We start from the raw sequence: 21,330 nt of genomic DNA, 5'->3' as shown, positions 1-21,330 counted from the left end.
CTCATTCTGACAGCGATCGTAGAGCGTCAGGACGTCGTTGTGGATCTTTGTGGTGCAGCCATGCTCGTCCAGTTGTCCGAGGCTGATGATGCTCGTCTTGAGACGGGGGATGTAGTAGACGTCGGTGAGGGCACGGTGGTCACCGCTGCGCACGGTAAACGTGACCGTGTCGCGGCCCCGAATGGCCATGCTGGAGCCGTCTCCGAACCTGACGCTACCCGTGACGCCCTCGTCCAGCCCCGTGAACGTGGATCGATTGTCGGTCATGTGGTTGGACACCCTAGTGTCCAAGAACCAGCAACCGTCGCACGGCGCCTCCTCGGCGCCCAGGTTCGCGTCTGCACGCTCTTCGTTGAGCATGACGCGCTCCCCCGTGATCTCCGTCGGGGGCGTGGCGATCACCGCCATCAGAAGCGTCGAGTCGCCAGCGTGCCTGCCTCCGGCTTGCCCACCTTGTTCAGCGAGGTTCGCCTGCGCGCGCTCCTCGCGAAGTCGCGTCCTGCACTCGCGTGCGCAGTGCCCGTACTTGTTGAATTGACGACACTTGTCTGTGGGCTTTGCGCGGCTGTTGGAGCCGCGTCCGCCACCACGTCCGCGGCCTCGCCCACGGCGTCCATCGCCGCGGCCTGACCCGGAGCTGCTCCCCCCGGATCCCTTGTTCTTGTTTTGTTGCTGGCGTGCGCTCCACTCCTCCGCCGTGAGCAGGAGACGCCCAACACCTGTCTCCACCTAGTCGACGTTGTACCTCTCCTCGGCAGCGCTCAGTCGCCCGGTGAGCTCTTCCACGGAGAGCGTGTCCAGATCAACGAGGGTTTCAATTGATAGGGCGATTTGCGAGTACCTCTTTGGGACGACGGAGAGGAACTTGCAGACGATGTGTTTCTCCTGAACGGTTTCCCCGAGCTGCGCCATCTGGGCCACCATGTTTGTGATCGGCATGGCGAAATCGTGGATGATCTCGCCGTCGGCGAAACGGATGTCGTTGTACTGCTTGGTGATGGTCGCGAGCTTCGCCTCACGGACACGCGCCACGCCGAGATGCATCGTCTTCAGTGCATCACACGCCTCCTTTGTCGTGGCCTTGCCGGCGAGAGTGGGTGCCATCTCCGGTGGCACCCCGCGCCGGATCGCCTCGAGCGCAAGCCGATCATCTCTCTACTCTGCCGTGCCTATTTACACAGCGTCCCATAGGTGTCGTCCCTCCATCATGACTTGCATCAGGACGGCCCAGTCGGTGTAGTTGGTCTGGGTCAGCTGCGGCCACGCCGCACTGCCGGTGTCCTGAGCCATCCGCACCGTAGACCTCTCTACCACAGCAAGCTTGTTGCCATCGGAGACCCGTGCCCGCGGAGTGGCCGGCAACTTGCTACCTGAATCGTCTGGGCCTGCCATTCCCAAGATCGACGCCTCGCTCTGATGCCAATTGTCAAGACTTAGGCCTCCTAGAACCGAAGAAAGCTACCGGCTATGGTGACTGAAGCTCGAGGTAGACGATGGTGTTTTTGTGCAGTGCAGTATCTGCTGCTTTTCTATTTCTTCCTTCTTATTCACTTGTTGAACAGGAAAAATGGATCAAGAGCTGTCGCCTCTACCGGATCATGCCATCCCACGATCAAGGGCGTGCTCGTGCCGTGATCTAAGGCCTCGGGAGCACACATACCACATATTCAGGCGCTGTCTAACATAAATGAGAGAAAAGCTCTAACTCACGAAACTGACGAACCTAAACACTACACCTGCAGCTGTAGAATCATTCAGATACTAGCAGTCCTCGCGATCTGTCACGCTAGATTATTAGCTATCAATCACGTCCCCAAAGTTCAAACATGGGATGGGAGGGAGGCACTCGCTGGCCCTGCAAGCTTGGGATGCGGTGATGAAATCGACATTGCTGTCTGAGCATAAGATTCTACAGAGCTGCTAGTGTGAGTCTCGGACTCGCTGTCGTTGGGTAGGATTTATTGCCGGCCAGGACCAAGCTTCCACGGGAAGGCTCTGACCACGGCACAGAATGGTAGCCTGCTCAACACATATGGTGTGTCGTTAGTCCAACTCACGTGTGTCATTTCCACAAACGGCTTGATACCGGCAACGATGCTAATAAGCGCATCAGACCCTGGTCCATTTCACTATGCAACCGAGACGCATACACTTTTTTTAGACTTGCATGGCACGTGCTCTGCCGATTTCATTAAGAGGGAAAAGAAATACAGAGTGGCCCAATTTCTAAGGAAAACCAGGCCGAAAACCATTGAACTAAAAAGAAAAGAAAGAAAGAAAAAAACAACCACCGATACACCACGAACAAACCACCTCCACGGATCACAACCTCTGTCCGAAATGATAGTGAGCAAGATCTTCAAAGATGCCTTCAAGAAGGAAAGCAACATCAACTCACACCGTCGTCGTCTTCGGCATCGACCAAACCCTGAGAATGGTCTGGCCTAGCCAACAACCCCCAGTGCCACTTCCAATCCAAACCAGCCAGGACTCAGTGGTGAGAGGCAGCTCTTCGACAATGCCTCCAAGGAGGAAAAGGACGCCCGCTAGCGCCAACATTGCCGGCACCGACCCCCGTCGAACAAACAAGCTTTCGCCTAGAGCCTAAAATGTCACCACCTCTATAGACTCCGGGCAGGGAGCCAAGCCAAAGCAAACCTGCAAACCGAGCCTTGACTCCGCTTGTATTCAACAATGGCGAGACCAGACCAATTAGATCGGAAGGGCTCCACGGCCTACGCATAACCATGGTGGATTCCTCGTGTTGAGACCGGCACCACTTCGCACACGAGCATCACACTATTACCACCGGGACGACCTCTAGAGCCGCCACCTCCACCACTACCACACTGACCACCATCGCCATGGCCCCTAAAGCCCAGTCGGGCCAAGAGAGGAGCCATAAGCATAGTCAAACCTCAGATCCACCTCCAAAGCCAGGAAGCGTAGATCGGGCACAAACTCCAGTGCACCTCTGCGCGAACCACCAGCCGGCGCACCATCCGCCCCAAAGCAAACCCCAACGTCCAGCCCCGTTGCCTGAGCAGACAGATCGGGACCGCCCCGATCTGAGCCTCGGAGCCCGCTCCTCGACAGCCGAGCAGCCCACACCTCCCAGGCCGCCCACCTCACCCCGAAACGCCGACGCAAGAGCCGCAACGACTCGCCGGCCGTCGCCCTCTGCTCGCCGCCCGCCGCCATGAGATCCCCAACTCATGAAGGATGCCGCCGCGGGAGAAAAGTACCGGCCCCGCCGCTGCCAGCTCCACACGAGCTTTGCTTGGGGGAGGCACTAGGGACGGCGAGTTGAGGAGGAGGGTGGGGGCGCAGGGGGCCTGTTGGTCGGGGTCGCCGCCCGTGTCGCCCCTGGGGACGGAGCGATGCGGGGGCTGTCAACGATGTGAGACGCATACACTCGAATTACAAATGAAAATACACAGGTTCACGCACATCTTGACGATTCTGGTCGGACGAGATTTCACGATCATCTGGATACTAGTGCCGAAATGAATATCCGCTCTTTATGTTTCACTTCTCTACCTGTATGCGAGCATACGTGAAATCATCATGCCTAGTAGGGCATAAAACGATAACACTTGTTGGAAGGCAACCCAATGAATAGAAAAATTATTTTGTCCTTTCTATTTTTTAGTGTTTGCACAATTATTCTACTATTATGATTGTCTTTTTTATGTTTTATTTAGTGTTTGTGTCAAGTAAGGCTTTTAGGATGATTCATAAGATGAATAGAAACAATGCTTAATCTGAAACAGAAACTTAGTCTCGAGCGCACGAATTTTCATTTTTTACTGGTGCATGATAATGAGCTGAAACTTTAACACAACATTTTGCTACAAGTTCTTTATGTTTTCCTAATTTTTCAGAATTTGTAGAGTGACATAAGTATGTTTATAATAAATATTACTATAGATTGTTCTGTTTAAGACAGATGTTGTTTTCATTGCAATGTGTGCTTACTTTGATGAAGCTAGGACTTATATTGGATGGTATAAGCCATGGTAAAGTTTGAATACAGTAGATATAATTTAATATTAAGATATAAATAAGTTTGCAACAATACCTTAAGGTAGTAATTTTTTCTTTATTATACTAATGGATCTCACGAGAATTTTGTTAAGTTTTGTGTGATTGAAGTTTTCAAGTTTTGGGTGAGATCACGATGGATGAAGGAATAAGGAGTGCAAATGCCTAATCTTGGGGATGCTTGCTGCACCCCCAAGACAATATTCAAGAAGTATCAAGCAACTAAGCTTGGGGATGCCCCGAGTGGTATCCCCTCTTTCTTCTAACGACCATCCGTATTCTACTTGAAACTATATTTTTTCGTCACATATTATGTGTTTTGCTTAGAGCATCTTGTATGATATGAGTCTTTGCTTGTTTTTCTTTTTCGTTTGTCATCTGTATCCTTGTTGGACACACCTATTTGAGAGATCCAAAATATTATATGATTTGTTAGAATTTCTTTGTGTGCTTCACTTAAATCTTTTAGAGCTATGGAATTGCTCTAGTGCTTCACTTATATCTTTTTGAGCACGGTGTGCTTTACCATGTTTGAATAAATGCTCTCATGCTTTACTTAGATCTATTTGAGAGTTAGTAATTTTGAAGAAACTCTCTCATGCTTCACTTAGATTATTTTGTGAGATGAAAAATTGTATGCTCGTGATCTTCACTTAAATTATTTGAGCTTGTCAAAAGCAAAAGCAACATGTGAAACTAGTCCCAAAGTGATGGATATTCAAGAGGGATATCATAAATACTTTCATGAAGATCATTGGACAAATTAAACTTGATTCCTTATAATAGTTTTGAGATATGATGATAGTGATATGTGAGTCTTGTTGATGAGTAATTATGCTTTAGTAAAAATATTGATGTTAAGGTTTGTGATTCCCTATGCAAGCACGCAAGTCAATAGTTATGCAATAAAATTACATCTTACTTGTGATGCATTATTCGGTGTTAGTTGTGTTCAATGCTTGTTTACGTGATTTTTCATTTCTTGGTTGGATTCTTCCCAATCTTTGGCTAGCCTTCGCTTGTATTAAGTAGGAATACTACTTGTGCATCCAAACTCCTTAAACCCATCTTTTCCATATGAGTCCACTATACCTACCTATATGCAGTATCTCCTTGCCACTCTAAGAAATTTGTATGTGCCATCTCTAATTTTCAAAATAAATTTCTATTTTGTATGTCCGTACTAGCTAATGAGGCGTTGAAGGGTGACTTATGCTTTCTCATGCTAGATGTGTGGTTCTCAATATGAGTGTTTATTCACTTGTCATTGCATGAGAGTATGGCTGTAATAAGGATGCCCAGTCTCGAAATAAAAAAAAGGTTCTCAAATAATAAATTTCTTTGAAAATGTAGGTATGGACGGTACCCGTGGATAGAGCTAGCCTTGGAATATGAAAGAAATGGTGGAAAAGGAATAAACTTTATTTTTTGTTTGGGAACCGCCTATGATGTATCTAGCATGGAAAGTACGGGGAACTCTAAGTTGTTCTTGTTGACGGGAAAAGTATACCTCCCAAAATGTTTTATCTCCAAATTTTTTGCTTTGAGCTCTGACACCTCTACAAATCCCTACTTCCCTCTGCGAAGGGCCTTTCTATTTACTTTATGCAATTTTTATTTTGTGTCTCCATTTTTCACTGTGATCGTAATTGAGCATTGGGTGTAGCTAATATGCGAGTGTGTTTCATGAATAGATCAATGATTGAGAATGATGGGCTAGGGATTATTTTTTTAGTGTTGATATTTTGAAAGATATGGTTTCTTGTTGACATGATTGAGTATTAAAGTCTTCATGTCAAAACTAGACTATTGCTTTGAAACATATCAAAGTCCAAATGTCCATGCAACAAAGAAATGAATATGTGGTGAACATGATAGGCAGCATTCCACATCAAAAAAATTGTTTTTATCATTTACCTACTCGAGGATGACCAAGAATTAAGCTTGGGGATGCTGATACGTCTCCAACGTATCTAATAGTTTTTTTATTGTTCCATGGTGGTATGTTATCATTATTGGATGTTTTACAATCATTTCATAGCAACTTTATATCATTTTTTGGGACTAATCTATTGACATAGTGCCCAGTGTCAGTTGCTCTTTTTTCCCTTTTTTTACTTTGCACGAAATCAGTACCAAACAGAGTCCAAACGCAACGAAACTTTTTGGAGAATTTTTCTGGGCCGGAAGACATAGAATGGCCAAATAAGTACCAAAGGGGGGCTCCAAGGGGGCACCAACCACCTGGGCACGCTAGGAGGCCCAAGTGCGCCCAGGTGGGTGGTGCCCTCCTCGGTGGTCTCCTGCACCGCCTCTTCACCCTATAAATCCTCACAATATTCCAGAAACCCTAGGAGAGTCGACAAAAAACAATTCCAGACGCCGCAAGTTCCAGAACCACGAGATCCAATCTAGAGCCCTATTCCTGCACTCCGCCGGAGAGGAAGACAATCACGAAGGGGTTCATCATCCTCATTGGTGCATCTCCGGATATTCATGAGTAGTTCATATTAGACCTACAGGTCCGTAGGCAGTAGCTAGATGGCTTCTTCTCTCTATGTTTCTCAATACAATGGTCTCTTGGAGATCTATTTGATGTAATGCTTTTGTGTGGTGTGTTTGTTGGGATCCAATGAACAATGAGTTTATGATCTGATTTTGCCTTCAATTTTATATCCAATCTTGATTATTATAACCTCATATTTCTTCTCTGGTATTTGAGTTTTGTTTGGACAACTTGAGATATTTATCTTGCAATGTGAAGAGGTGCTTTGTGATGGGTTCGATCTTGCGGTGTCATTTCCCACTGACTGAAGGGGCAGCAAGGCACGCATATATCGTTGCTATTCAGGATAAAAAGATGGGGTCTATTCCTACATGAATAGATCTTGTCACATCATGCCATCGTTCTCATTGCATTACTCAATTTTCCATGAACTTAATACACTAGATGCATGCTAGATAGCAGTGGATGTGTGGAGTAATAGTACTAGATGCAGGCAGGAGTCGGTCTACTAATCTTGGATGTCATGCATATATACATGATCATTGTCTTGGATATCGTCATGATTATTTTGTGTTCTATCAATTGCCCAACAGTAATTTGTTCATCCATCGTTGTTATTTTCTTGAGAGAAGCCACTAGTGAAATCTATGGCCCCCGGGTCTATTTCATCATCATATACTTTCAGATCCATATTGCTATTTTCCTTTTCCCTTATTTGCAACTTCTATTTTAGATCTATATTATCAAAAACACAAAAATACCATGTTGTACTTTTTTGTTAGTTCTTTTATGTCGCGTTTACGAGAGATGTATTTATCCAAACTATCTATCTTTTTACCCGTGAGGGATTGACAACTCCTCTCTTACGTCGAGATGCAAGTGTTTGTTATTTGTGTGCAGGCGCTGTCTACGTAGTGTTGCGTGATTATCCTAATGGTTCGATAACCTTGGTCTCATCATCGAGGGAAATACTTACCATTGTTGTGCTGCATCAGCCCTTCCTCTTTGGGAAAAATAATAACGTAGTTCAAGCGACATCAGGAACCCACTCAACCTTGGCTTGGGTTCTTCTTCAAATGAGTCAATGTCCTCTTGAAGCTTTCCTTTGCCCTTGTGGTCTTGTGGTAGAAGGCCATCTTGAGAGATTGTTCCCTTGGGAGGAGCAAGATCATACTTCTCCTCTTGAGGAACAAACTTGGGAATGGGATATGGACCTTCTTCCCAAACATCTCCTTTGACATTGAAGTAGCCAACACCATGCTTCTTCTGATGTCCTCCTTGCTTGCGCACAATTTCCTGAAATTTCTTACTTCCGGCAAACCTCTTGAAGACACCTCTCTCTATAATCACTTACAATAAATGGTTTTCATTCTCAAATGTAACTTGGCTAAGAGAATCATTAGTGGAATTAAGAGAGCTACTAGCAACAACATCATTTGATTTAGCTTTAGCATTGTTGCAACTAGATGAAGAAACTTTCTTGACTTTGTTACTATTGTTCTTAGGTTTAACTTGTGGAACAAAAGTAAACGAGAGTAATCGTTTGGATAGATAGCAGGAACTCTTCTTTCGAAGATCGTCATTAGTTTCTTTTAGGAACTCATGCTCTTTCTCTAAATTAAGCTTCTCGAAGCGTAACTTCTCTTGAGTTCTTGCAAGCTCTCTATGATCTTCTCGGGTAGTTTCATGAGCTAACTTAAGAGTGTTTAATTCTTTAGTTAGTTGTTCAATCTCTTTCTTATCATCATCATTCAATTTCTCTTGACTAGCATGAATATTGGTAAGTTCATAGTGAATGTTATCACTAGTCTTATCAAAGACCAAGTCATCTCACTACAAGAAATATGCTCATACATGACGGTTTTTAAGATGGCGTTGATGAATTCATCATAAATCTATGACTATTTCATCCGAGATTGTCGTAAACCGTTTGAGGGGATCAAATCTACATATAAATTACGACGATGTGAGTCAAAAACTTCGTAACCGCATAAGATGAGATGGTCTTAATTTTTACGACGATTATAAAAACGTCATCACATGTTCTAACATAATTTTTACGATGATTATAAAAACGTAGTCACATGTTCTAACATAATTTTTCCGACGATTATAAAAACGTCGGAAAGTGTATCGAATTTTTTTATACCACTTCTCTGTTGGCTATTTTTTCATCTTACTTTTATATTGGGATTGCTAATGGGCTTGTTTGTGGTCTGTCCACATCGTGTGCACCACACCGGTAAATGGCAAAAATTCAAGCGCCGCTGGGACTCGAACTCACGATCTGTCTGCCCAGAACTCATGGTACGCACCACTGCGCTAGCCATTTTGCTTCTGTTAGTTGATACAACTAAATGTATATATTGTAAATTTAGATAGATACAATAGCTCTTCCCTAATTTAACAGGCAGAGGGATTCAGTTTTCAGAAATGGAGTGTGCGGCAGCGGATCTGGTGACCGCGACGGGGGCTGATGCGGAGGTGACCGACGGCGGGGGCTAATACGAAGGTGACCGACAGCGGGGGCTGGTGCGGCCATGACCAACGGAGGGGGCTGGTGCGGGGGCGAGCAGCGGCGGAGGGAGCTGGTGCGGCCGTGACCAACGGAGGGGGCGGGCAGCGGTGGAGGGAGCTGGTGCGGCCGTGACCAACGGAGGAGGAGGGCAGCGGCAGAGGGAGTTGGTGCGCCCGTGACCAATGGAGGGGACGGGCAAGGGCGGAGGGAGCTGGTGCGGACGTGACCAACGGAGGGGGCGAGCAGCGTCGGAGGGAGCTGCTGTGGGGCCGCTGAGCTGCGGAGGGAGCTGGTGTAGAGTTCTGAGCGGCGGAGGTCTGGTCCGACGGTGGCGGCGCACACTTCTTCCCCTGCTTCTTCGAGATATGAGGTTACTTCTTCCCCTGCTTCTTCATGAACATGGATGAATCTTGCTTCTTCCTAAACATGGATGAATGGTATGTGGCCAAATTAATTTGCTTAAGTATTTTGTTTCATGGATGAATGTTGCTCTAGTGGGTCCTAGCATTGCTCTTTAATAATCCATTGTTTAAATGAGCCTAAATCACTTTGCTTGCTCCTGGAGTATATGATATATCCCAAATAAAATTGTTCTCATTTCAAAAGCCATTGTCTCAGATGAACAAATTCTCTCCTGAATCCATTGTAGTAAATTTGTGCCTTTTACTACTAGCTTTGAATGCAAACAATGTTGATAATATTGCTCATTGTTGATTTATCTAGGTTTGGTTTTCTTTTTGCTAGCTACTATTGGTCTTAGAGCTTTGATTGATGCTAAGTTGCAACATTTTTTTGTCTTTGGCAGATGGATAGGAGATGGATTAAAGGAGGAGTTAGAAGGCTTTCCGCTGAACATACAAAAGGAGTCGAAGAATTTATGCAATTTGTTCACAGAAGTTCTGCCGAGGATGCTCACGTTCTTTGCCCATGTCGGAGATGTATCAACCGTGCACAACAACCTCTAGGAACTGTAGAGGCTCATCTATTGATTTATGGGATGGCAAGCACATATGATCGGTGGGTCTATCGTCGAAAACCTTTACATGCTAAACCTGAACCTAAACCTGATGCAGATCCACACCATGTTGATGAAGGCAATGTTTTTGTACAAGATGATCCTCCAGCGGGTGCTGGTTTTGAGGAGGGTGGAAATGAAGATGACAGAATTCCTGAGCTGTTACAGGATATCTACAATTCAGAACCACAAGGTGATCGACACAAGATAATCTTTGCCGAGCTATTAGAGGAGGCAAAGCGCCCAGCTAGTGATCGTGATAAATTGTCTAGATTTTCCTTCACCGTGAAGTTACTTCATGCCAAGTATTTCTACCAGATGAGCAATGTTTAATTCAACGGATTACTCTGTATCTTGACCTTGCAATATCCAAATAGCGAAATTCCCAAATCTTATGATGAAGCATTGAGTATAATCAGCAGATTGGGACTTGGCTATGTTTCGAATAACTGTGTCTTGTTTCAGAAGCAGTTTGCCCACTACGACGAGTGTCCAAAATGTAATGCCTCCAGGTGGAAAATTTTTGATGGGAAGAAGCGGGTACCGGTGAAGGTAGTGAGGCACTTTCCTTTGATTCCAAGGCTGCACGGGATGTTTATTTCGAAGAAACAATCGGAGGAGGTACAATGGCACAAGCTAAATCGGAAAACCGTGGAGGGTGAACTCAGCCATGCAGCTGACGGGGAGGCATGGAAAGAGTTGGAAAAATTAGATAAAGAATTTTCCACTGATCCTAGGAAATTTAGACTCGGCATTGTCAGTGATGGTTTTAATCCATTTGGAAAGATGAGCACATCCTATAGTATGTAGCCTGTATTTGTGATTCCATACAACCTTCCGCCATGGGCATGTATGGATCAGTCCAACGTCATGATGGTGTTGCTGATTCCGGGTCCAAATTCTCCCGGCAAGGATCTTGATGTCTTTATGGAGCACCTCGTAGATGAACTGCTCCTGCTATGGAAGGGTGTAGTTACGTATGATGTCGGAAGTCCCGAAAAGTTCAATCTACGTGTTGCAATCTTATGGTACATCCATGATTACCCGGCGCTGCACACTTTATCGGGGAGGACCACAGGGGGTTATCAAGCATGCGTTCATTGTGACAAGGACCCTTGCTCAAAGAGAATAAGGAGAAAGATATGCTTTAGTGGGCACCGCCATTTTATTAGTCGCAAGTATCCTTAGCGGAAAAGCAAGGATTTTAACGGCGAGAATGAAACTCGCGACAAGCTAGCACAATTCACTCAAGAAGAGCTTGAGCAGCAACTTGACAAGGTCAAAGATGTGAGACCATGAAAGCATGGAAAGAAAAGAAAGCGTGAGCAGGGTCAATGTTGGGACCAGAGGTCTATTCTGTGGGAGCTCCCGTACTGGAAACACCTGAAGTTTAGGCATACTCTCGATGTTATCAACATCGAGAAAAACATATGTGAGAATCTGTAGGGACATTTCTGAATATTGAAGGAAAGACAAAGGACACGGTTAACTCGAGGCTAGATTTGGAAGACATGGGCATAAGAGAAGATTTGCACCTAAGCCTTCTGAAGACGGAGAGTCATTCAAAATGCCGGAAGCATGGTATACGATGACTAAAGAAGAAAAGCTTACATTCTGTGAATATATAATAAATGTGAGATTTCCAGATGGGTACGCCACAAACCTAGCAAAATGTGTTTCTCCTGATGGATGCAAACTTCAAGGCCTGGAAACACATGATTGTCACATCCTGCTCCAAAGGATTTTACCGGCGGGACTCCGAGGTTTGATGGATAAGGAAATATATGAAGCAGTTGCTGAGCTAGGGAATTTCTTTAAAGAGTTGTGCTGCAAAACACTGAAGCTAGATGTTCTGAAAAGACTTGAAAAAGAAATCCCAATTATCCTTTGCAAGCTGGAGAAGATTTTCCCTCCATCTTTCTTCACTGTTATGGTTCAGTTGGCCATCCATTTACCTGAAGAGGCAATGCTTAGAGGACCTGTACAATACGGCTGGATGTACCCGATCAAAAGAAGGCTTCTTACACTGAAGCGGTATCTGTGAAACACATCCAGACCGGAGGGAAACATCGCCGAAGCATATATTGTCGATGAGTGCTTGACATTTTGCTCGAGGTACTTCGACGATGTGGAAACGAGATTTAATCGACGGGGTAGAAACAGAGAGCGGGATGATTCGCAAGGTGGTGATCTCGCGGTTTTCAAGCATGGTGTGAGCTTTCTTGGAGCTTCAGATTACGTGCCCGCTCGTGATGACTATGACAAGATGGTTTGGTATGTCCTCAGAAGTTGCCCTGAGGTTCAACCCTATATCGAGTATGGCATCTCTTGTGCACTTAATTGTATCATTTTTCTATGGTTGGAATGAACCCATTATTTAGGCCTGATGCTTTAATTGATTTTTTTTGGCATTACAGCTTGTGCAAGGAAGAGCTGAACCAGCAAGGTATCATCAATGTTGATAAATGACTTGCGAAGGGATTTTCTCAATGGTTTAAGACTCATGTGAGATATTTAGCATTTGATCAATTGACGCGTAATTTTCCATGTGTGTTATTCACCCTGGTTTTATTTGTGCAGATTGGAAAATTACATGAGAAGAACAATGTTAGTGCTGATCTCTTTGCCTTGGCATGTGAACCGGATAAGCGGGTGAGATTGTATTCTGCGTGTATTCTTGATGGTGTCCGGTACCACACTGTTGACCGGGAGAAAGATCGAAGGTCACCGAATAGTGGAATTTTTACCGAGGGGGAACATGAAGGCGCTGACATCGACTTCTATGGTTAGCTCAAAAGCATCATAAAGTTGCAGTACAACACTATTAGAGGTGTCTGTCATCCGGTCGTCTTAGTCCGCTGTGACTGGTTTGATCTTAGTTGCAAGAAAACCTACACATGATTCAATGATGATGGACACTTCATAAGCATTAACACTGGAAAGTGTTGGTACAAGAATGGTCCTTTTATTCTAACAACACAAGCAACAATGGTATTCTATATGCCAGACACTCGTTTGCATGGAAATTGGCGAGTTGTGCAAAAGTTCCAGCATAGGCATTTGTGGAGTGTGACTGAAAATGAAATAGGAGATGGTCCCGGTGGTATCGGGCTATCATACCAAGATGATGACACCCCAGAAGTTCCACTGCAAGCTCAAGAAGCCAATGTGCAAACCAGATTGCGAAGGGACAGGGAAGGTGTGTTTGTGGAGGCTGCAGTGGTAGAAAGAATGAAGAAAAGGAAGAAGGAGGTAGTGGATGGTCATGAAAGCGAGGATGATGAAAAGATTGGGACTGACGATACAATCCTCCAATATTGTAGCATAAGGAACATTGTCTTGGTTGTAGTTCCCTTCTATTCTTTAGAAACAGTTCCCCTCATGCTTTTGTACCGCCGTGTATTAAAGATTTTTGTTACATTGATCGGCATTTCAGTAATGTGCATTAATGTGGCTGTGTTGGTTGTTCTAGTCATTTCAGTAATGAGCAAGCTTCACTCTTTTTTAGTAGCGTGTACCTTTTTTATATAACAAGTATCTTTTGGTATGAGCTATGGTGGTGGCTGTGTTGGCTGTAAATTACAGTGGTGGATGTGTTGGTTGTATGGGCAACTTCTCAGCTCATTTTTGTTTCTGGCTCTTTTGCATGTATCTTTTTCAGTTGCCTGAACTATGTATTTCACTGTGAGCATGTATCAGTGAGTCCACCAAAGTCACGGCGGAACCAAAACACAAAGATGTCTCCCCTCCTCATCTTGGTCTTGTCCACGATATCCTTCCAATTGGTTGTTATGCTAGCACCCTTGTTCTTTGCCTTGCTGCAGATCATCCCAACTTTAGCAATGTTCTTTGCCATGTAGTATACCTCGAGGGAATGTTCTTCTTCCAAGGCAAGACGCTTTTTGATGTGTTGAGTAGTGTACGGCTTGTTGAAGTACTACACACAAAAAAACATGGGCAACTTGTAAGAAAGGAAACTTCGAGACAACTTATCAAAAAGATACTTCTTGATGCTTTTTACCATTTTTTCCTTCTTAGGTATCACATGAGCTTCTTGAATGGTGCATACATAATAGCGTATGGTTGGCTTTCGATAACGAACTCGGCGCTTCAATTTCTCAACTTGTGAGGGCTTCAAGGCAACTTTGTTTGCCTACACACAATGTTTATCAAAAGTAACATTTCCAGTTTTCTTGGGACCTCATGTTGTCATCTTGACAGCAGGCCTAGGAGCAGCCTCATCATCGGAGCTAACTAGAATGACCTCGTCAGCCTACGAATGCAAACAAGTTAAATAGACAAGTTAGTCATGGAACAAACACATAATATGCAGATGGTAGCATAACGGAGTGATGAGACAAACAAGCTATGTGTTCAACCAATGAAAAAAGAGGGCAGTTTTTGTAGCCCTTCTATGGCCTTTTAATAAAACAAGCTATGTGTTCAGTCAACAAAAATGCGGACACATCCAGTGGTATTAGTAGATCCTTTTATGGCCTTTTAATAAAATACTAAGATGGTAGAACACAACTGTGAGTGGGAGTTTCTGATGTATTTGTTGTGCGAGTTCAGATTCTACTATACCATCTACTATTATGTGTCAAATTCCATTTCTTGTGAGCGTAATACTGTTAGTATCATCTTTTCGAATTGGTCATCCAAAATATAGTTACAGAATAAAACCATTTTGTGGCCTAATCTGGTGGAGTTTCTTGATTTTTCTTTTGTGTTCAGTTTCAGTTTTCATCTTTTTGGGTGTTTTCATCTTGTAGAGTGACTGTTTAAGAAGAACACATGGAGTAAATGGCTTCTCTCTATATATTTTCCACAGACCATAACATTGGCTACCTGACTGGAAGCACATACTTGGTTACAAGGCATTAATTGGTTTTGTCCAAATAAATATAGAGCATAACAAAGGCCTTGCAGCTTGTATATATATGAATTTATGCAAATTGTGATGGATGACTATATGAATTATAAAACCTTATGAACAGCTCTGAAATTCTAGATTATGCGATCCCCAAAGAGGTCAACCATTGTTGACAAAAAAGAGGCTAACCGTCGAGGTCCATATATATGTATAAATTATATAAGTATAATGTAAGGAAACATTCTGCTGGCACTTTAAGGGGAGAAAAGGCACTGGGCACAGTACCAGCAACCACATAAATTCAGTACACTAAATTAACTAAATTCAGTACACTAAAAAGCTTACCCAATAACAGAAAGCTTAGCCAACCAGTGAGCATCTTCTAGTTTAGTTCCTAGTTGCAACCAGATTCAATTATAAGATGACAATGCCTCGTCAATCCAACCTAAATTTCAGTTTCATGTATGGATGAACTCTATGTAAGAACAATGATCCTAACATGGTCCTACTTTTAGTAATGGGTCTGGTTTGTGGCTATAAACCTCGTTGTTTATTCCCTTGTTTATATGACATGTCACTTATTATGTTATCTATTTGTTCTCAGGTGGTTGCAGGTTCACATGAAGCAAGGCAACGTCTCAGTGTTGTTACTCTAGTCAGAAACTAGGAGTACTTGTAAAAGGAGCCGGTTAACCCTGAACTCGAAATTATATTCAGCAACTTAAGTAGCTGTTGAATCATATGCTTTCCCTACCAAAGAAAGTAGCTTAAGTTTGCTCATAATCTACGAAACGGAATTGCATGAACGCAATGAATGAAACGGACGTGACTTGTCTTGAACTCTTGATGTTCATAAGACTCGAACCAGAGTAGTTAAGATAGTTTGTTGATTCATTACTACTGTGTGCATTTTCAGTAGAAGAAGGTCAATATTCAGATAATAGTGCCATGTGGATTGTGGAGTACCACAATACTCGCTTTTTGATAAGTTTTCGATGCTACACAGGCTATAAGGGTACACACTAGTGACTCAAAATGTACCCTGGATTATAGCTAGAAGATAATGTAAAACTTTGTAAGGAACATTACATGGACCGTAAGTTGAACACTTTATGCTTGCACGAACGCCAAGGGATTTCATTTCATAAAAGCACGAACGCCAAGATATCATTGCACGAATGGCATGAGAGAGACCGCACCATTCTTGCAACCTAGTGCAGATTCCGCTGGACCTTTTAGGATGAAACCAACACTTTTAGATCTACACACACGCTAAAAGGAGGGGAGGGGAAGGGGAATGGATGAGTCACCTGCGCTTGGCGGTGGGAGGGGAGCGGCCCCGGGTGCGGGCGGGCGAGGACGCGGACGCGGAGCCGGACGAGGACCGCGAGCCCGAGCAGTCGCGACGGGAGGAGGAGCCGGAGGACGCGGACGCGGAGCGGAACAAGGACCGCGAGCCTGAGCGCCCGCTGTGGGATGGGACACAGACGCGGAGCGGGAGGAGGAGCCCGAGGACGCGGACGCAGAGTGGGACGGGGACCGCGAGTGAGCGGCCGCGGCGGGGCTTCGCCATCGTTGTTCGTCCGTCTCCCCGCGGCGGCGGCGGCCGCGGGCGGTCGTGCGGGCGGGGTCTGAAGCGCGAGCTAGGGTTTTGGTCGGGGGGGGGGGGTATGGATGGGGTGAAGGTGGTGTAACTGGCTTTGGGATGGGTTTCTCTCCGGGCCCAACCGCAGGGACACATTTCATTGAAATATATTAGTGCTGTCAAATATTATGTCAAGTATGTCATATATTATGTTTCTGAGGAGTATAAGACCTTTTAAATATGTCATATATTATGTTTCAAAATATAGACTACATACGTACTTGCCAGTTCGAATTTGTTTGACTTCGAATCAGAAAAAGAAAAAAAAGGCATGCGCTTGATTTTGTAAAATCTTTTTTTGACCGATCGTAGTAAGAGGACATGACATATTTGCCAGCAGGGTCATTAGAGGGAAACAACAATGACAGCATTGCGTAGGAGAGCCAAATCATTCACACATTTGCCATTCAATTCCAGGGCTGAGCTGGAGCCGAGCAAACTTTGCTCGTCCTTCGAAAATATTTACAGCCCTGCCGGAAAAAGGGGGAAAACTGTGACACCACATTATATACACACGTCCCATAAGGAACCCGCAAGGGCATCGGTCGCGTCGCGCTCTTCCCTTCCTTCTCGACATACTGCTTGTCGGCTAGCATCTCTCGAAGATCTTGTAAAGCTTGTCTAGAGAAGCAATCCGCATATAACAGGTTCAAATACAGCTGAGTATCAAGATGTGCTAGTGCCGGACCATCTATAAAAAGGGGTATTTCGCACTTCTAGTGGTTGTTGCGACTCACTGTCGAAACAAAGTCGGATTTGCATACTCGGAACAATGTCGTTTGTATGTGGCAATCTACATGACAAATGCCAATATGATCATGTACGTACTCGCAATCAAAATCCAGCTATATTACTTCATATTCATTAAATACAATCAAAATCCATAAGTACATACTGGCAATTAAAATCCAATACGATGGAAGAGCCATTCAGTTCCTATCCACTTGATCAAAGATCTATTCGGAAGAGGCCATTGAGTCTGCATCAAGTCCCAAAGGGTAGCTGCATTTGGACAGGAAACGAGTGCATGAAAGGATGATTCCTGCTCCGTGTCACAAAGCATGCAGTATCCATTCAGATCAAAATGTTGTCACCTTTTTTCAGCGTCCGTAGGAAGAGTACTAAATGCCACTTGCCAAGCAAAATTCTTGAGTTTGGGGGGAACCTCAGCATTCCATACTAGCCGCCAGATCGTTCTGTCACCCAAGGGACTAGCACTGGATGAACTTGGGCATAACTGCTCGTAGTGGTCTGTCATTGCCACATGGTATGCGCTTTTAACTGTCAACACACCTGATCTCTCCCATGGCCAGGATATGAAATCCTCACAAAGTCTCAGAGATGTTCTGATTTTGAGGATGGAGTCCACATCCGGCTGCCAAAAATGTTGTTGAAGCAGCTCCACATTCGAGTTGTCGCAATCATTGAGGAAGTCGCTGACTCTGTTGAGGCGACAACTCCTCTTGGGAGTGATGGCTATGAACGACGGGCCTCGAGGGATCCATGGATCTCTCCACACCTGGATAGTGGCACCGTTTCCAACATGCCATAACATACCTTTCTTCACAAGAGTTAATACATGCTCAATTCCTCTCCACACTACCGATGCATTTCCAGCAAATACTATGTCAACTTAACTACCATGTGGGTAGTATTTCGCTCAAAGGAGTCTAGCACACAGAGAATGTGGTGTCGTCCGAACACACCACACTTGCTTGGCTAGGAGCGCTTGGTTATAGGCCCTCATATGCCGAAATCCAAGGCCCCCTTTAGACTTTGGGAGAATTAGCTTGTCCCAAGCAGACCATGCCATTTTCCTTCTCCCATTCTCCACTCCCCACCAATACTGACGCATCATTTTGGTGAGATCATCACACACGGAAAACTCCTCTTGAGTTACTTGCAGAATACCCTTCACCTCTTCAACAACCAAAGGCGAGCAGTTTTCAGCAAACAAAATGGAACACTTTGAATGATTTTTAAGTTGACCCGTAGCTAAAGCATAGGTGTTCAAAACATCCTTGACAATCATCGCTTGATCCGAGGAGGCCCAAAAGAAGAGAAGTGAGTCATCCACAAACAATAAGTGTGATATAGCCGGAGCTCCATTTCAATCCCATTTCAATAGTGCACGCTCCAGGAACTCCCAATCAACCCGATCATAAGCTTTGGAAATATCCAACTTGTAGGCGCGAAAATCATTGCTTCCAGCCCCTTTTTGAATATGATATATGCACTCGAAGGCGATAATGGAATTATCAGAGATCAATCTTCCCGGTATTAATGCGCTTTGATTCTCAGAAATAAGCTCTGTAAGAAATGGTCGAAGACGGTTCACCATGCACTTTGAGACTATCTTATGAATTACATTGCATAATGAGATAAGTCGGAAATCCTTCAGGGAGGAGGGGTGCTGGACTTTGGGAATCAACACGATGGAGGTGTCATTAACCCCTTTCGGCATCAACCCCGTTGTAAAGAACAATTGCACCGCCTTCACCATATCATACTTCAACACTATGGATTTCTTAATGCAATGGTTTATTTGAATAAATACCACAATTTTAAAAATTCCACATCTTTTAAGAAATATTCATTGCATCCGCGTTAAGACTGAAGTATTGACCACAATGGGAATTGAATACTAAGGTTTTAAATTACTATGGATTTGAAAATACTACGTTACCAAACTAGCACTAAACCTTTTTTTCACAATATTTAAGATTGTAATATTTTGCATAAAAACTATCTAAAAAAAACACGGAAAATTTCCCTCCAATTTTTCCCTCCAATTCTTATCAAAAAACGGAAAATTTCCCTTCCAAAATTCCAAGCGCCATTAACCCGCGCGCGCGGCCAAACCCCGCACCCACCACGCGCGCGGCCAAAAACCGAGGCCAAAACCCACTTTCCTCCCACCCGAAACCCGCACCTCCCTCCCGAAATAACGGAGATGGCTCCACTTACCCCATTCACCTATCCACTTTCCCCATTCCCCTATCAAGGAATGGACACGGCTCCCACCTCTCACCGGATGACGGAGATGGCTCGCGACGATGCCGGGAGTGGGGAGCGGCTCATGACGACGGCGACGACACGGGGATAGGCGAGCAGCTCGCGACTTTGCAGGGAGACGACGCGGGGAGGCTACTGACAATGGCGATGAAGCGAGGAGCGGCTCTCGTTGACAGTGACGACTCATGGAGCGGCTCTCGTCGACGACGACAACTTCTTCCTCAAGATCTTCCTCGGTCTTCTCTCGGTTGGTCTCTCAGCCTTCAGCTCTCAGTCAGGGTCATGGCGTTAGGGTTAGGGTTTGGGTCATGGTGTTAGGGTTAGGGTCAGGGTCATGGCATTAGGGTTAGGGTCAGGCTAATGGCGTTAGGGTTAGGGTCAGGACGAGGGCGTTAGGGTTAGGGTGGGCGCGCTAGGATCTACGAGTAGTAGGAGCGAGCAACTTTTCCTCCGTGTTAACGGGAGATGAACAGTGGTGGTAGTTCTTGGTTAAGGTACCGATGATCCTCGGATATTATTTGCCTAGCTTTCTCTTTCCCTTCCTCTCCTTACTTTTCTTGCCATGATTATTGCTCTTGTTTTTACACCTAGAGTACGATTAATTCGGTAATTTCAGTTACGTGTTCATAGGGATTACTAGCAAGCGTTAATTGCAATTGTTATTTGGTTTGTGCTTTGGATGCTTTGAGAATTTCGTGGCATGCTTGCAAATTAGTTTGTTTGTAGTGAACCGAAAGTGCTGCAGAGTTTGCGACGAAACAAAAATAGCGAGCATCTTAGGACAACATAGATATAGCTAAGGTGATTATGCTGGCCTTGTGTAGTTTCACTGAAAATATGTTGCAGAATTGTTCTGGGTTGGAATTTAGAAAAGATAGTCGCGAGGGGGAGGGGCAGCAATGCGGCCGACATCACTAACGGCTTGCCGATGTAGCCCTGGTGGAGGAGCGCCTGGAAGTCCTTGATGCTCTTGCCTCCAAGCACGTGCACAGAAGATTGACAATATTTAGTGGTATATGTACAATACAATGCACACTCCAATCATGTACGTATAGACCCTAGCTACCTATACTTGAGAATGAGAGTACATAGACTTTCCACCTACAGGTCATAAGGCAGACATCATCAATTATACTACTATACTACTAATCAGCAGCTAGCAGCACACATCAATCATGGTCTGGTAGTGCTAGTGGTAGGTTATGCATGTCAATCACCAACCGACCTATGGAAAACAACAGTTAATTAGTTTTTTTGTTTGCTGTGTTATGTGTTCAGTTAATTAGTTCTCTTGATATCTTTGGTTGATCATCTTTGTATCTTGTCTACTGCAATCTTCAGCACATATATAGCCATTGCATGCTTCCACTTGTGGATGGATATCTCGAGCACATAACTGTTTCTAAGATAATTTCTTGCTTGCTGTGTTGTGTGTTCAGTTACTTCCATCGTGGATCATGTGATATTGTGGTTAGTAATATTTCTTATTCCATTGCAGGTGCCAAGTTTTGGAGTCAAGCTGCTGTGACCGTGTGATATTGTGGTTATCTCGCTTCCCTAATTTCTGTTAGTTGTGATTCTATAAAATTTATGGTGTGGAACACTTATGTAAAGTTGTGAACTTATACGGTAGTCTATGCTATATACGGTAGTGCTCATTGCCAGTGCTCATCGCCTTGTAAATAACAAAATCCAAGGAGTAATTTGTTTGTTG

At 44.5% G+C, this 21,330-nt stretch overlaps 1 pseudogene; it reads right to left on the bottom strand.

Annotated features, from left to right (window-relative positions):
* Window positions 1–2,491: 2,491 nt before the first annotated feature.
* On the bottom strand, window positions 2,492–3,201 carry LOC123427209 (annotated as a pseudogene).
* Between the last annotated feature and the right edge of the window lie 18,129 nt (window positions 3,202–21,330).

This window comes from Hordeum vulgare, chromosome 2H (genome assembly GCF_904849725.1).
Source record: "Hordeum vulgare subsp. vulgare chromosome 2H, MorexV3_pseudomolecules_assembly, whole genome shotgun sequence".
In the NCBI taxonomy this organism is placed as follows: domain Eukaryota; kingdom Viridiplantae; phylum Streptophyta; class Magnoliopsida; order Poales; family Poaceae; genus Hordeum; species Hordeum vulgare.
The sequence above is the reverse complement of the archived record's forward strand: the minus strand, read 5'-3'. Positions and strand labels throughout refer to the sequence as shown.